Source organism: Argentina silus (genome assembly GCF_951799395.1).
Source record: "Argentina silus genome assembly, chromosome: 2".
Classification (NCBI taxonomy): domain Eukaryota; kingdom Metazoa; phylum Chordata; class Actinopteri; order Argentiniformes; family Argentinidae; genus Argentina; species Argentina silus.
The window spans coordinates 18,140,439-18,157,500 of record NC_139656.1 but is presented as its reverse complement, the minus strand read 5'-3'; positions in this window follow the sequence as shown (position 1 = coordinate 18,157,500).

Genomic DNA, 17,062 nt, shown 5'->3' with positions numbered 1-17,062 from the left:
ATGTTTGCATTCAATTTCAGGCTCTGAGGTAACAACATTTGAAAATTGTGCAGGGGGGTGAATACTTTTTCACTGCACTGTATACCAAAGTAGAGATGCACTGTTCTACCATACAGATGAAAGAAGTGGGTTAGTCCAGGAAGTCTACAGAGAAAAAATATATATTACACACATATGAAAGTAGACTGACAGATGCAGGATACATTGTCAGCTAAGGAAAGAGGAGAAAGTATATATAATATTGGTCATTTCACCCAGAGGGAGATTTAGGGATGGTCTCTGTTAACACTCCAGTTAACACTGTCTTTTTGTGGACTTCAGGAAGACTAGTGGTCGCTTAGGTGGCTAATTGGGATCATAATAAAGAATGAAGAATAAAGCCTGACACTGTGCTGCCTGCTGCCTGGTTCTCACTTAACCAAATCAGTTACTCAACACAGGCTGCTGCTCTTTTGAGCTGACTTGGGCTTGTTTAACTTTGTCTCACTCCCTCTACCCTCTCTCCCTCTCTATTTCCCCCTCTCTGACTCCCCCCACCTCTCTCTCTCTCTCCCCCCAAGTCAACCAATTGTATCTTCATATACTACCGTTAATCAAATACATTTTGTTTTTAAATCTTTGGTTAATGTGTAGATTATTTTGGAGTATGGACGCTCTGAAGTGCCTGAAATTTGCTGTTTTTTGCAGCTGGCTGGTTGGCTGGCTCAGTTTTTTTATGGTAGTAGGGCCAGTCCTGTTATGCCTCTCCGTTGAGTCAAAGGCAAGCTCAAGGGGCGAGCTCCACCGACCCCACAGTTCCTTCTGGTTCAAAAAGGTGCTGCAGCCAGAGAAAGACAGTGTTGCCTGAGGCGGCTTGTTTATTGTTTAGATGTCTGCCACATCTTTACTATTGCTTTCCCCCGGGGTCTACTGTGTGCAAATTGGACTGGCCAAAGTAGTCACATAGCAAGTGGTCATAGCTGAACAGAAAGCTAACATGTTGGAAATAGAAGTTGCATGATTGCGCCCCTGCGAAAGAGTTCAACATATTTCTTAGTCTTAATCTTAAAATATATTCTTCTAATAGGGTATGTTTTGACAGTGGCCCCGTCAACATTTTGGGGTTATAAACACTGCTGAGTACAACAGATGTAGCATTTTAGTTATGGAAGCTATGGAAGCTATGAAAGTACTGTACATAACACCAGCTGCCCTACTATTGCCTTCACATAAATACAGAGAGAAGAAAGGGAGGGAGAGAATAGGTTGAAAGAGGGAGAGAGAGGGGTAGAGGGTAATAAAGGGAGATCGAAGGAGCCAGCAATCAAACCATTTGACCATACAAAACTATGCTCTCAGTCACCACATCCCATCTCATCCCTCAACCCCTTGAGGAGTAGAAAAGACAGGAAGACGAAACAAACTCCCACAGCAAGAAAAGACTACCACTTAGATGAGTCTCGATGGTCCTCTCATCCCCAATCCCTCTCATTTCCCCCACAGCCCCTCGGTCCTGTCTCCGTCCTCATCAGACATGCAGCCAACATCCGACTTTCCAACACACACCATTAGTGGGTCACCAGGTATCTGCGGGACAATGCTTCCACTCAGCACCCCCATTGCTTCTGCCATCTACGTGATAATGGCTCCAAAAAGAGCAATATTGCCAAACATGACCCGGATATCATTGTCTCTGACCCCACTCCACTGTGCAATTAAAGCAATTTCCACAAGCAAATGCAGAGAGAGTAATAACACACAAAAAAACATTCATCCCTAATAGCAGTGCATAGCCTCAACAGAACCAAGGAATTCATGAATGCCCTCGCTCGTTATCAAGACACAGTACCTTCCCCTCCACATATCTGAACTGCTCCATTTTGTTGACACAGATCAGACAGCTTATGAGTACAGAGGCAAGAGAAAACTTTAATTTATCCAGCATGTCCTTTTTACTCAACTTCAGAGACAGATTAACACTTGTCAAATTAACAGGGCTCATGATGCCTCCTGCTACTTTGATGGGGCCCAAAGGATAGAGGCCCGACGTTGAAATTAGTTTATTCTTGCATTCTTAATAACTTGCTTTATGTGCCACACCGCTCCCTGCGTTAATTGTGAATTTATTCATCTTATTATTTCATCAGGAACAAAATAGTCCGTCTGTGACTCCAGAAGCTTCATTCGTAAACGCTCAGAAATATCTGGAGTTTTAGAGTTAGTACCACAGTGGCACACTCTGAGCAAAACTAATCTAGTTTTGGTTAATTTGCTAACCTTTTTTTTTTTTTTTATATCAAAGGCAAATAATTGAGCCCAGGAGATACCTGTGTGTTTTTCTTGTCATTTGGTTTCAGTACACCAAACATTACTGTAAAATAGCAAAGCACAAATTCTCACCACTGTGTAAAAGTTGACTCAAACTGTTTGGTGATGTATTTTGTTACAAGTCAACATCAGCTATGATAGATATCAGGAGTGTCTGATTTAAAAATAAATAAATAATGTAATTAAAGCAAACTGGAAAGCACTTACCTGTTCTTTTTAACTTTACCTGGAGGTTAAAGTCAGAAGTCATGTTAAAGTAATGTTGTTGCCAAAGTTAACGTGTTGCTATGAGGCGTTTGATGTTTTGCGAAGGAGATATACAGTATGGGCTGTCTGCATCCCGAAAGAAATAGAAAGGAGACCTGGGTTGAATGTGAAGCTAGAGTGAAGCAAACTTCAGACTGAATCAATGGGCCGTTTCAAGGGTAGACATTTGAGTGGAGCCTGTCAAGCAAATCATAGATAATACAGTTTCACACAAGAGACCTTTTATCTGGCAGAACATAAGACATATACAGCATGGGTAATGTCTTCTGAAGATTATTCTAAAAGAGTAATGTTGTGTTTAAGTTGTATTCAGCATTATGGGATCAAAGAGGTGAATGTGGGACTGGACTTTTCAGGGTCTAACTTAGCTGTGTGCAGTCGAGTTTATTCTAACCCTCTTGTGAAGATGATCCACAATTAATTACAACTCTCTAAAGAAAAGAATCCTCTGAGGCCATTTTTAAATCATGCACTCTTTGACTAAATCCCTCTCTCTTTGGTCTACAATAGGAAAGATACCTGACAATCAGTTAGCATAAGGAATTTTATGGCTTTAAAGGCTCTTTTGATGCTCCAAGACTTGCAGAATTGACTGTGTGAGTATAGATGAAATTATATCCCATGGAAATTATATCATACAGGAATGTGAGTGGAGCACTGGCCATTCAATTGAAAGGAACTGCAAAAAGAGACCTACTCTGTGGAGACCTTATTAGGGAAATTGATTCAAGATTTGAATCTGCTGTAGCGGTTGTGAGATTGGAGCCAAAAATATATCTATTTCCAGTGCTTCTCCCGCCTCTGTAGTGTGTTCTCGTACAGTTGGCAGAAGTTTAGAGCCGGAGTGACAATGTCGGGACGGCACTGGTGAGTTATTTTTTCAGGTCATTCACCTCATCAAAACAACCACCAGGAGGCATCGTTGAGCATGGTGGATATGTTTGAACACCTCACATTTGGAAAAGGAGTATTAACTCATAGTGAAATAATAGTGCAATGACGAGAATAAAACAAACTATATTTTCACTATTTTACTGCCCGTACAGTATGAGTTATTTGAACACCACACATTCCCACAGCGGCCACACCCCAGGTAGTAGGTGTGTTTTTATTTTTTATTTAATTAATTAATGTGTGTGACAATATGTGGAAGTATATGTGCATCTTCTAGGCTACTGGTTAAATTGTGTAACTGCTGTTGGATTCTACGCTTTTCACTCGCACTAAGCACTACAGTATGTTATTCTCCCATCAAAGTCACCAGAATTACTCGTTTAACAGGCGATAGGCAGCATTTTTGGTAAAGGGGCAGGGGCACATCTTCTGTCGTTGTCGGAATTGGGACAAAAGCTCACGTTGACATAGGTGCCTGCTAGAATGTAGTGCAGGTTTGGATTATTTGGGATTGATATACTGACAAATTTATGCAACACTCTTGTGATCAGAGATGTTTATCGGGTCCAGACAGATGCACTCGTGTCATTTACCTTACATGACGTTTATCATGTCATGCTTTTCACTCGCACTAACCACCACGTTATTCTTCCATCAAAAGTCACCAGAATTGCTTGTTTAACAGGTGATATGCAACATTTTCTCTGAGTAGAAAGAGGGGGCACAGCTACTACATTTTAGACAGCACCCCCTCGCGAAATATACTTCCTACATCCCTGGATAGGCAACATTTTTGCTTGGTACATCAAGAGACGGAGATGGGGGGACGGAGACAACGACATCTTCTGTCATTGTCGGAATCTGAACAAATAGCCAAAATGCAAGGTGTTCACCTTACTCTCGCATTACGCTGCTCTCTCTCACTATACAGTATGTGATATGCAACACCCCTCTCACAACATTTTAGACACCTCCCCCCAATCATAGCAACTTGTGGTTACAACAAGCTGAAATCGTTTCCTATTAACAAACAAAAGCGTGACACATTATCTAGCCACTGAATGATCCCATTCCTCCCCTAGAACAATACAGTTCATTTAACGAACTCCGTTAGTTCATAGAAGATTGAAAAGGTTTTTCCACTTTTGTAGTGTAAGGCCTTTCTCTGACAAAGTGAGAGATAGACTACTGTGATGATGAAGTCAACTGCTAGGACAACACTCTCAAAGCACTCTCAAATAACTGGTGTGATTTTCTCTGTTATATTATTTTAAAATGATATATTGTGTAATACACATCATGAGAATTGCCCTCTATAAACTAAACTAAACAGATCAAACTCATTCCGTTTTGCTTTACTGTAATTCCATTAGATCCAGGGCACTTTTTCGTTGATCTATTCCATTTCCATTTTTGTTGCTTTGATCTAATCTTTCGGCCTATTGGCGGCAAATAATGCACTGTCACGCACATTAAGGCATTCACAACAAAAGAAGAAGAATGGCACAATTATTGGGTAAACGGTACAAAGAACGTAACTGTGAACTTTCCGTGCCTATCTGCTAAACGCATGATTGATTTGACAAAGCAATAACGAATCAGGTGCAGAGTATGCTAAATTGTCCGTTTTTGGAGAACACACTCAAGGTGCTGCTAAACTAGAGAGATGCTAGGTGACATTGTCCCTGTAAAACTAAACTTAATAAAGTAAAGTAAAGTGACAGAGCAATAGCCCCCAGGTGTACCACTCCCAGTGTACAGAAATATCACTAGCAGTGCCATCTGTGTATTTATATCCACAGACAGTTCTGTGAAAACACTCTTCTTCATCACCTGTTATTTTGAAGAACTAAAAGATCCACTAAGATGTATAAACCTCATCTAAAAGCCTCCTTGTGTTCTCTGAAAATAGTACAAAAACAGGATCCCTTTTGCTGGAAAATCACCAGATTTTAGCTGGAACACTTCCAGCTTTCTCCACTCGTTGGTGGGAACCACTCATGTGGCAGCCTGATTCATATGTAGAACTCTGAGATGAAAACGTTATGGCAAGGGGACTTCATCTGTGACAACAAGCCAAGCCAGCTGTTTTAGTGCATCTGGTGGAGTGTACCGGTTCGTCGTGGCCCCCAGATGGTGGCTTGTTTATGCTTCTTCACGGTCAGGGTGAGCAGTCTTTTTAGGTGGACGTCTTTGAACAATTCAGTGCTCTGTGGTTCTCACACATTCTGTAAAAAAAGGTTCAGGCTATGTAACTGTACACATGATTAAACACAGTATGTTTTTGTTTTTTTATGGTGTGAAATGTACTTCCTTGGGGAGACATTTGCTCTTTTCAGGTCAGTTTCGCAATACATCTGTAACCATCCATCTGTAATTTGTGAAGTGGCACCTCTCGCAACCGAAGGGAAGAAAGCACTGTAATTGTTATGAATGGGTGGAACCAGAAGAGAAAACAAAGAGTGTTTGGAGAAAACAAACCCAATATGCTACATGACAAGTGGAATTAATCTGAGGCCCCTTAAAAAGCCAACAGCGCCACTGTCAGCCAGAGTCGCTTAGGGCTTGATTGACTGGCTAACCTGCCGTACTGCATATTCATCAGAGTTGGGCCCCAGATCCTGGACAAGCCACAATCAAATGGAAGAAACCTGTCCAACAGGTGTAGAGCATTGTTTGGTCTTCCTATAGGAATCATGGCATCACAAATGGAAGCGTCTCACTACAGGGAGTGTGTCTACTCCTCACCGGCGCTGCGAAGGGAGCCGTGTTGTGTTTCAGACGGCTGGATAAGCAGGAGTGTACCGAGCCTCCAATGTCCCAATCGTGTTCCCCGTGGAGAACGAGTGGAAGAACAGATGGAGACAAAACACAGATGCCATCCTTCACTCTGAAAGTAGTGGCTTAGTGAGAGGACGAGCTGGGGTGGGTCTGTGGGGAGGGCATGGGTACCCATATGCCTAGTTCTAAATAACTTCCCTGCTATTGTGTGGAACAGAACAACTAGGTCCAATGTCTGGGTTTTTTTGGGGTGGGATGGGTTACCTCTCTGTATAGTGAGAATGAGACTTAGAAAATACTCTAGATAGATAAATAGGAAAACAAAAATACATTTTCTAGTCTTGCTAATTTTGTTTACTTTTAAACTTTCGACTTTTAAGCTGCATTGTGCTGCACTAAAATTGACATCACTAAATGACCAACAATACATTTGTATTAGTTCATACAAAAAGCAGAACACACAATTAGTATGAAATCTTACAATCCGGTTTGTTTGAAAAGCTACAAATGTGACAAATGTGGTGGTTAGGCAATATTAGGCATTAACTTTGACTGGTTAAGGTTAGGGTAAGTTTCCAGGGAAAGGCATTAGCAAACATAAGCATCAGCAACAAGAATTAGCAAAAAACAAATTCCCCACCACGATTCAAACTACCAACACTGAAATTTTAAATCGGGGTGCTAAAACCTCCACCACCCTCAACCTTATGAGGCGTGTTGCCTTTCGTATCGAACTGCCAGTATAAATGGTCCCTTTCACGTCCGCTCGGACGCATTTGTAGCTTTTTTATGACCTGAGTTGTAAGATTTCATCCAAATGCTGATTTAATCAACTTTAATTTGAAAGTGAACTTGGAAATGTGATTTTTTTTAATTAATTTTTTTTAACATGTTTTTTTAGGGCATTTCTGCTTTAATGGGATAGAGACCGTAGAGATTGACAGGAAGGATTGGAGAGAGAGGAGGGATGACATGTAAGATAGGTCGAGGGTCGTAATCGAACCAGGAACCTTGCGATTACGTGGTAAGCGCATTAGTGTGCTACGCCACTAAGCGCCCCCAGTTTGTTGTTACTCTGACATAACAAAAGCATACACAAATAATTTCAGTCCAACTTTAAAGCTTGATTTCCCAAAATGGCATGCCTCAATGTTCACTGAAGTGTTTCTGAAGAAGTTATTTACACTTCTCTGCATAACACCTACAGAGCATAAATCAGATGAAGTCACCTTCTATTTTCAATCAGCACCTGTGAGTGGGCTGATCACACCTGTGGGACGTGAGATATAGACAATCTCATATTCTCTCACATGCAGCACATCCCAAAGTCTTCTAAAGGGTTCCTTCCATAACTCCATAGATGTAGTAATATTTTTCTCTTGTCGCATGGGATGGGTCTCGTCAGTCCAAGTTACTATTTCTGTAGCTACTCACTACCATGTTACATAACTATTAACCAGATAACCAGATAACCATATTGTATCACTGGTTCATCAACTCTCTCTCTCTCTCTCTCTCTCTCTCTCTCTCGCTCACTCTGTCTCTTGCTCTCTCTCACACACACAAGTTATGCAATTAATGAATTAATTTGAGCAATTCCTTAGAGAATGCTTTGTGAAACTATATTGTCAGCCCTTTCCAGCACCCCCTCATCCACCAACTAGACTGGGAATTACACTTAAAAGACTTGTGGGACATATAGCTTGAGGATTGCGTTTGTGTGTGTGTGTGTGTGTGTGTGTGTGTGTGTGTGTGTGTGTGTGTGTGTGTGTGTGTACACGTTAATAGTAATGTTTGTTTTCTCATCCCTCCAGAAGATAACATCATTCCCTGGCTGAGATAATTACTCTTGAGTGTGTGAGGGGGATAAAGATGTTTAATCTTCTAAGACTCATTACTCACAGCGATGTTAATGGGAATTACAGAGGATAAAAAAGAGAGACTGAGATTTAAAAAAGAAGACTCACCAGGCTGCGTTTAACACTGGATTGCAGGTTCCCTGACGAAGTGGACATGGGGTATTTTGCAGCCTGCTGTGGTCAACTCTTTATACACACCAACAGTGTTTCCTGTCGTAGCTCATCACAGCTACAATCCAATGCAAATATGGAGGAATCTCAGTATGATACAGAGACAGTACCTCTATTAGCCGTATGCAAAATCCTTTGTCATTTTAGCCAATGAGGGTCAAGGTAATATTATACTTGAGGTTATTCATATTGTCCAAAAAGCTTATGAATATAAATAACTTACAATTTTAACATTGTGAATCTCCAGACCAAACTCAACACCATATTGGACAGGTAAGTAATGTAATATCTTTCAGAGTCAGCAGGATGAGAGGATCCCATCCATTCACAGGTCATTGAGGGCTTCAGTGACACAAGTGAGACAAATAGCTATTGTGAATAGACAGTTACATGTGCATGGTTTACACTGCTTTGAGGTTGCTATTCATCCACCAGTCCATTTTCAGCAAAGTCACTTATTCAAGCTCAGTAGTGTGTGTTTGTGTGTGTGTGTGTGTGTGTGTGTGTGTGTGTGTGTGTGTGTGTCTATAGGGGGCTATTCGCTATTGGACAATGTTTACATTCAAATTAAAAACATGCACATCATGTGGGATATGAAGGATTAATTGTGTGAGCCATTAATTGTGTGAGCCACAATAAAAAATGTTTCTTCTTTTATAAAAGAAAAACCAAATGATGATAACATTAACAATAAATAGACCTTTGTTAATGAAAGGCCATGTTCAGTGAGATCTGGACATTTTATTACTTTCAATATACTAGGTGATAGCAATTTTCTTTCAAGCTTTCATTCATTCACTTGTTTCCCTCCTTTTCCTGAGGGGCAAATCTGATTCAATAATGTTTGCACAGAAAGCCACTGCCATTTTAGATTTGGTTGTGATTAAATAGCCTACCAAGTTCATTTCAATGTGACTTTGCCCCCTGCTATTATCATGAAACTTTAGCCTTACTTAGACATTTCTCTTTGGTCGAGAAACAGAGGGTTAGGGTTAGGGTGGGAGTGGGAGATAGAGAGAGAACATTTGTCCATTAAAGCATTTCATTACCACAAGTCTTGGTTTGTCTGATTAACCATACCCCTTGATTAACAACCCTATTTGTTCTATTTGTTAATCAAGGGGTATGGTATTAGACCAGTTAAACATTTCTGTTTCAACCACAGCCTCTGATTTGTGTCCCCCACTTAGTCTCTCCTGATCTCTCTTTTTTAAAAATCTTTATACAGTATATTCTATATCTCTATATGTTCTGTCTCTATATCTCCTGTATTGTTCTCAAAATCTCTATATTTTCTTGGACTCTTCCCCCTGTTTATCTTTTTCTCTCATTTCCTCTCCCTGAGGAGAGCGAGCAGCTATGTAGGAGTTCTCCAACAACATGCATATAGTCTGGTCGTAATGTTCCACCAGCCCACAAAAACATCCAGTAGAGGAGAGAGAGACACATCAAACAACAAACAGCTACAGGCCAGATGAGTGGTTGGCAGGTGGAGGGATCTGCTGCTGCAGCATTAAATCCTCACTCCCCCACCTCCAGCCTACATCCTCCTCTGCCATACACACATGCAGATACAGTGACCAATTCAAAGCACGCCTGTTACAATACATTATATCGCTGGAGAACATGATTTGCTCCACTGTTAATTCTGTCTTCTGAGCTGTTTGACCCTTGTCTGTGTTTTATTTTCATATTGATGAGAGAGAGAGAGGTGATTGAGTACCTATAACATTTTCCCATGACCGTTGACATGGTGATGCTGAGGTAGAGGTTGAGGCTTACGTGTTTGATTTAACAACGCAGACTGAGCATGGGGAGAGAGAAACAAACTCATTGACATAAATAGATTCAATTGGCCAGGATCTGTTTTGTCTGCTATGCACAGATTGTGCAGAGGTCATTTTGGGGGGATTTTGGAGGCGGACAGGCATGAGCATGAGCAAGAGAGGGTCAGGGGAAAGTCTGTATCAGTGTGGACCTGTGTGGTCCTGGGGTAATGAATGTAAGTGTACAGACACAGACAAACACACAGGTACGCACATTCACATGCGCACACACACCCACCCACCCACTCACACACACACACACACACACACACACACAAAAGGAGACAATCTTCATCAGCCCTTTAATAAGCTAATAAGGCACTACGTGCACAGCTTAACTGGAGGCCAAAAGACACACAGGAAGGACATTGTGTATTGACCCCAGTGATCTTTAGAGCCAGAATGATTTAGCTAAAAGGCAGATGGAGACCAGTAGTAGATTTATCACATGTTGTTATGATATTTGTGGACAACACTATTTGTAAAGCTTGTGTAACCCAAGTGCTGTGGTATCGATTAAAACATTTAAATGAATGAATCACAAAAATAGGCATTAATCACGATTAATCACAAGTTTAAAATACTAGTATTTACTTGTATGTTTTGTGGGAGATAAAACAAATATATGTGTGGTGTTGGAATAAAGAAATGCATAACAAACTGGTTAGAGGAATCAGAGTTTTTTTTTACTTTATTAACATCAGTTACAACAACAGTTTTGATTATTTCTGAATAAGCAGACAACCACATAAAGAACAGTTACAAAGTAACGTCTGCTACAAAGTGAATCTAAACAGCTTGCCTGTAAATTGTTTGCAAAGTAACATCTCCCCCAAATGAATGCTACAGTGAGTAGGCCTACTTAAGACATTGAATGCCATAGTGTCTTTGAAGAAACAAAGTGAACAGTCCCTTTTCACACTCTTAGTTCAATAAGATTACTTGAAACAGTGTGAACTTGTGTGACATGACTCCATTCAACCAGTTCAGAAAGTTTACTTTTCTTTTAACCAGTTGCTCAGGCAGACTAGCTTGTTGACATTTTCAGATGACAGAGCTGACACAATGTGCACAATGTGGTCTGCCAAAGAAAACAATCTCTCACATGGCACTGTTGAGGCAAGTGTAGCCAAGTACCTTTGTGCAATATGGGCCAGCTTACCATGGGCACCTGTGTGTGCCGACCACCACTGTAGTGGACATGCCTCTATGCTGACACTGGGCTCTGCCCGATACCTGTCTAGAGTTTTGTCTGTGGACAGTGCCTCATCATCAAACTCTGACTCTGACCGCATCAGTAGGAGGGCCATCTTCTTCTTTGGTGGCTCTGGTTCCATTTCCTCTGTGGAGGGCTGTGATGCAGGTTCTCTGTCCTTCAGCATCTCCCTCAGCTTTTGCCACACCTCTTCCCTCTCTGCTCTGGGCAGGCACCTGAGGGTCCTTGAATCTGGGATCTAGAGCTGTTGCTACCTTTAGCCATGACAGGTTTATATTCTCCTTTTGTCAGTTGAGGTCCTCTGTGAATGCAGCCTTGAAGCACACTATATAGGCAGGGTCAACATCTGAGACCTTCATCGTACGCAAGAGGTGGCAGAGTGAAGGCAGCACCACAGAGCAGGACACATATTTGTCACCACCCAGGAACTCAGTGACATACCTACAAACACACAAGACCAACAGAATTAATGACTACACTTCTCATTCTCATAACACCCATTTAGGGGACAGGCCTAAAATTATTTCTAAAATACAATAACAAAGTGACTATTATATTAATTGTATTTGTCAGAAAATTAAATTTGGAGAGGATAGGGAAATCACTTTTCCTGCAGGGCTCCAGCAGTGTTTCCAACTTTGCCAGCCTGTCATATTCAGCTGAGGTTGGCATGGCTAATTGTGCTTCTGCTGTGCCAGCGTTGCCTTCAGTGGGTCTTTGTTGTGTTGGACCCGCTTTATGATTTTGAGAGTTGAATTCCAGCGCATGGGTACATCCTGCATGAGTGACTCCTTTTCTTGCCCATGAGAGGCTTGCTGAGCTTTCAGCTCTGCTGTGTTTGCAGGACTGTGTTTGAAGTGTCTGACTATTTTACGGCACTTGGCTAAAACATCGTCAAACCCGCTGTCACAGAGAGCCACTGTGATTACCCTCTGTATAATGTGTGGTACACAGGGCATATGCTCGAATGGTAGAATCCTTGCTGTCGTGATCATATTGCGAGCACAATCTGTTCCTATCGTGGTGACCTTGTCCATTATCTTCCACTCCTTTGCAACTTCAAGAAACTGAGTAGGGCATGCTTCAACAAAATGCCTTTCCTCTGTTTTCGCCACACCTAAAGCGAACGAGTGCAGTTTCCATTTGTCATCGATTAGGTGTGCTGTTACACTGAGGTAGTTATGGTTGCTTACTGATGTCCAGTGGTCTCCAGTCAGTGCAATAAATGTAGCTTGTGCCAACTGCTCTGCTTTTGTTGCCTTTTCACTGCCATACAATTCATGAATTCTTGTGACAATAGTTCCCCTCCAAGGTGGCTTGTATGATGGGTCGTCTGAGGCGATCTGGATAATCACGGCTTTTCACTGTCCTGGCGCCCCGCTGGTGGAATGAGCTTCCCACCACTGTCAGGACTGCAACCCATCTCTTCAGGCTACATCTTAACAGTCCTTCCTAAAGATCTCTTCACCCCCACTACCCCCCCTGTATTAACCCTAACCCCAACCCTTGAGACTTCACCCCCACTTCCCCCCTGTTAAAAAAAAAGAAGAAAAAAAGCCTTCTGGCATTACGACTGCCAATGGCCCCTGGTGTGAGCATTGATTACTTTGTCTTATGATGACTGTTGGATAGATGATTCACTTACTTAAACAAATGTATTTGTTGTTAGTCGCTTTGGATAAAGGCGTCTGCTAAATGCCATAAATATAAATTTAAATGTAAATGTCATGCCTTGAACCCCTGGTCTTCAACAATGTTGATGGGCCTGCAGTCCATGGCAATCCATTTAGCGATTGCATTGGTTAGCTTAGTTGTTGTCACTTTGTTGACAGACTTGCCCTGGCTGCAGTCAGCCAGTATAGTTTGACGAACACGTCTTGATCCTCTCTCAGTGTTGGCATCTTTGCTAACATCAGCAAAGATGTGCTTTGCCCGAAGATGGTACTTAAGACTGGTTGTGCTTCGGTGGAAAGACAGTTCATCACTGCAATATGCGCACACAACTTTTGTCTTATCTAAACTTCCATCTCTAAGCTTTTTAAAAATAAATTTGCTGTTCAGCACACCGGGGGATGTCTCCTCAGTCATCGTTATCTGTGTTTGCCACGCCTTTCAGTAATTCAGCCAGGCAAACATCCATGCTGGAATTACGGGAGGAAGTTGGGGTGAAACTTGGAAATATGATTAATTTGCGCTAATTTTGTTTTTAACGCTTTAAGGATTCCAGATTAATCGCGAGCGTTAACGCGGAAACGTTGACAGCCCTAATATTTACACAATAAATAGTCAACAATCTCCTAACTAAATGTTAAGCTGGTAACTACCATCGTCTGCAGACACACGTATCCCATAAGAGACTCGGCTGGAAATAGTATGGAGTGAGGGCATTGAATGGCAGGTTGCTCTGCACCTTGACTGGACTCAAGCCATGTCCCAGATGATCAAGATGGGCATCAGAATACCACACATTTTGCCCTGAGCCTGCAATAAAACCCCATCCTCAAAAGTAATGAGAGTCAGGGGGAGGACACACACAGTCACTCAAATCTATTCTGCAAGAGAAAACAATGTCAGCACACTTGCACAAGCAATTAGCTACAAAAAACTCCTCTGCACTATTTTGTCAGATGATCCATCTGAAGACATTAATTGCCTAGTGGATTTACATACTGAAGGCTAATAAGTACAAAATGTCTAATCATGTGACAATGAGCGACCTGACAAGGCTGAATAGTGATAAATATCATCAACACTCTCGGGGGGAGGAAGCATATGCATTCAGCTCCAAGGCGTGTTTACATGTGCTACACTCAGTGGTGGTATGATGGGGACACCAGAGCTCTTTTGTATTAAAACCACTGCCCTCTAGTCCCTATTATGGCAATAATGTTCGTAATGTGATGCTGGTATTCCACACTGCTAACAACAATTGACATTGATTGTGGCAGAATGCTTACGGCTGGGCAGAGTTGAATGGAATGTCAGCTCCACAAGGATGAGGGTTTTAGGACCTTTGGGGGATGGCTAGGTCTTGACAAAGGCAGATGGGGTTTGTAGAAACCACAGTCTTACAGTATTGCTGGGTAGACGAATAGAGTGAGGCAGCAGTGGGAAGAGTAGCCCATGTCGGGCAGCAATTTGGAACAATCAGTAACAGAGAAAGAGAGGAGAGAGAGAGAGAGAGAGAGAGAGAGAGAGAGAGAGAGAGAGAGAGAGAGAGAGAGAGAGAGAGAGAGAGAGAGAGAGAGAGAGAGAGAGAGAGAGAGAGAGAGAGGGGGAGAGAGAGAAATGACTCATGAGCTTTGTTCAACTGTCTTTCCCCATTGGAACCTAACATATAAGTTTGTTTTGCAAACACTGCATAGATTCAAAACATGGTTAAATCTATCAGTCTGCATCCATAGCTCTGTCTATGAATCAGCTGTTTACCAAAAAAAGCTTTGTTGCTGTTAGAATCCCAGATTGCCCCACATTGTAAAATGATTGTATTGTTTTCCCCTATTAGGGTCAGTGTTCGAGTTTTGAGGATTTTAAGGTAACCCTTACCCTAACAATAACCTAACCCTTACCCTAACCATAACCAAACCCTTACCTGCACCTAACAATAATACATTAAATGCTGAAAAAATGAAGGGTTGAATGCAAAAAAAGTAATGTATATTTGATGTCCATCACTACTATATCACAAAGAGACCAGGTAGCTTAATCAAATGATGCTAAGCATTAAGGATGGCTGATTCAGTGATCAGACAGAGGAGATGTGAAGCCAAACCCCCCAAATTAAAACAAATCAAGCCCCTCTTTTCTGCAGATAGTCAATAGTTCCACTTTTCATCGTTCAGTCTCCACTACTCTACTACTCCACTACTAGCCTAACATAGGTGGTGAAGGCTGTTAAGAGTGGGGGTGGTGTGTGTGTGTGTGTGTGGTGGTGGTGGTGGTGTGTGTGTGGTGGTGGGGGTGGTGTGTGTGTGTGTGTGGTGGTGGTGGTGGTGGTGTGTGTGTGTGTGTGTGTGGTGGTGGTGGTGGTGTGTGGTGGTGGTGGTGGTGTGTGTGTGTGTGTGTGTGTGTGTGTGGATAAAACAGTGTTTATGTTTGTACCAAAAAGTAGTCAGCCCTCATTAAAGGTGACTTGTTGTGCTGGGGGAAGCATCAGTGACTCCTGCAGCAGCATCTCACAAACACACTCTGCTCTGTGTCTGGAGGTTGGCCCTGCATACTAATGGCCAACTTTCAAAAGCAGAACCCCGATCAATGAGGACAGGATCAGACACCGCCACACTATTTCACTCACAGTGGAGACAGATCCCAAATATCTTTTCAACTGCGTTGATGGTGGTATAATAATAGAGAGCCCTGCTGAATGAGGCAACCCCCACACTTCAACCTTTAATACAATCGGAATTGTTTTGTAGGGCTATCCTTACAGTTCCTGCAGTTGCTTCAATGGGTGAATGGTATCTGTCAGAGTTTGAACTTGTTACTTTTCTCTTGCATGATAAGCAGGGATATAGTGTAAGGTAAATGCATGTTAATGCAGTTTACACAACTTTTTAAATGGTGAATAGCGTTTACCCACCTTTTATGAACATTGGATGTTCATAATTTTTTTGGGTGTCCAGCATTGACCCAATTTTTGTTTTCTACCACTACATCCCTCCGGGTTATAAGCTTAAGTACACAAATACTGGAAACATTAACATAATAGAAAACAATAGAAAACAATAGAAAATATTTGTCCTTCTCCACCTGTCATTGGGCCTCATTTATCAATCATGCGTACGCATGGATTTGCTCTTAAGTCGTGCGTAAGAACAAATTCAGGAAGCTTTCAGCATGAATCAATTTCAAGTCACATTACATCATAAAACATACATATCTGTTGATGGGCATCCTCAGCAGAACACACAGTCCATGATGATAGGCTAATAAATAAATAAATTGTAATTTTAACAACTTTGATTCAACATCATATCATTGTATTTGAGTTCACAACATAGGCTACGTATATCAATAGGCTACTGATAAAGAGTTATGCAATAACTTGACACAATTAAATTGTGAACATCCGTTATTACTTTTTGGTGTAAATCATCATATAATAGCCTAGAGCCTATATATATACCAACAACAATAAATGAGGCCCATTGGCTCTTACTGTCTGGACAACAATGTCTTTCTATTCTATTCTATTATTTTCTTGTCTCCCAGATTCCCTCCTGTGTATTTTCTCTCTTTCGAAAAATGTCTTAGGGAAAACAAACATGGTCTATCCACAAGGTCATGGTAGTGTCCTGTTGTGTCACCATGATCCTCTGGTCCACAGACTCTGCAGCTCTATACCTCAGTGAGTCCATTTATATATGTCACAGTGCCCCATGATGTGAATACAACTTCTCCTAGGTGAGGGGGACTGTCCTCCACCTCTTCATATTCCCCCTCCTCACCCTCCTCCTCCCCATTCTCCTCCTCTTCTACCTCCCCCTCTTCTCCCTTATTTTCTCCTCTTCTCCCTCCTCCTCATCCTGTCCCTCCTCCTCTCACTCCGCTTCCACCTCCTCCCTCTTCCCCTCAGAAGCATAGCACTTTTCCTCTTCTACCCGCCACACTGATCACACATTCCCTAAATCAAATCTTTCTCCCCCTTTCTGCTGTAGCTTTTAACCCCCTGCCTTCTCCACAGAGCGAAAGCACCCAAATTGAATCAACTTTATTGAGACGCTGTTTTGACAGTGTTATCT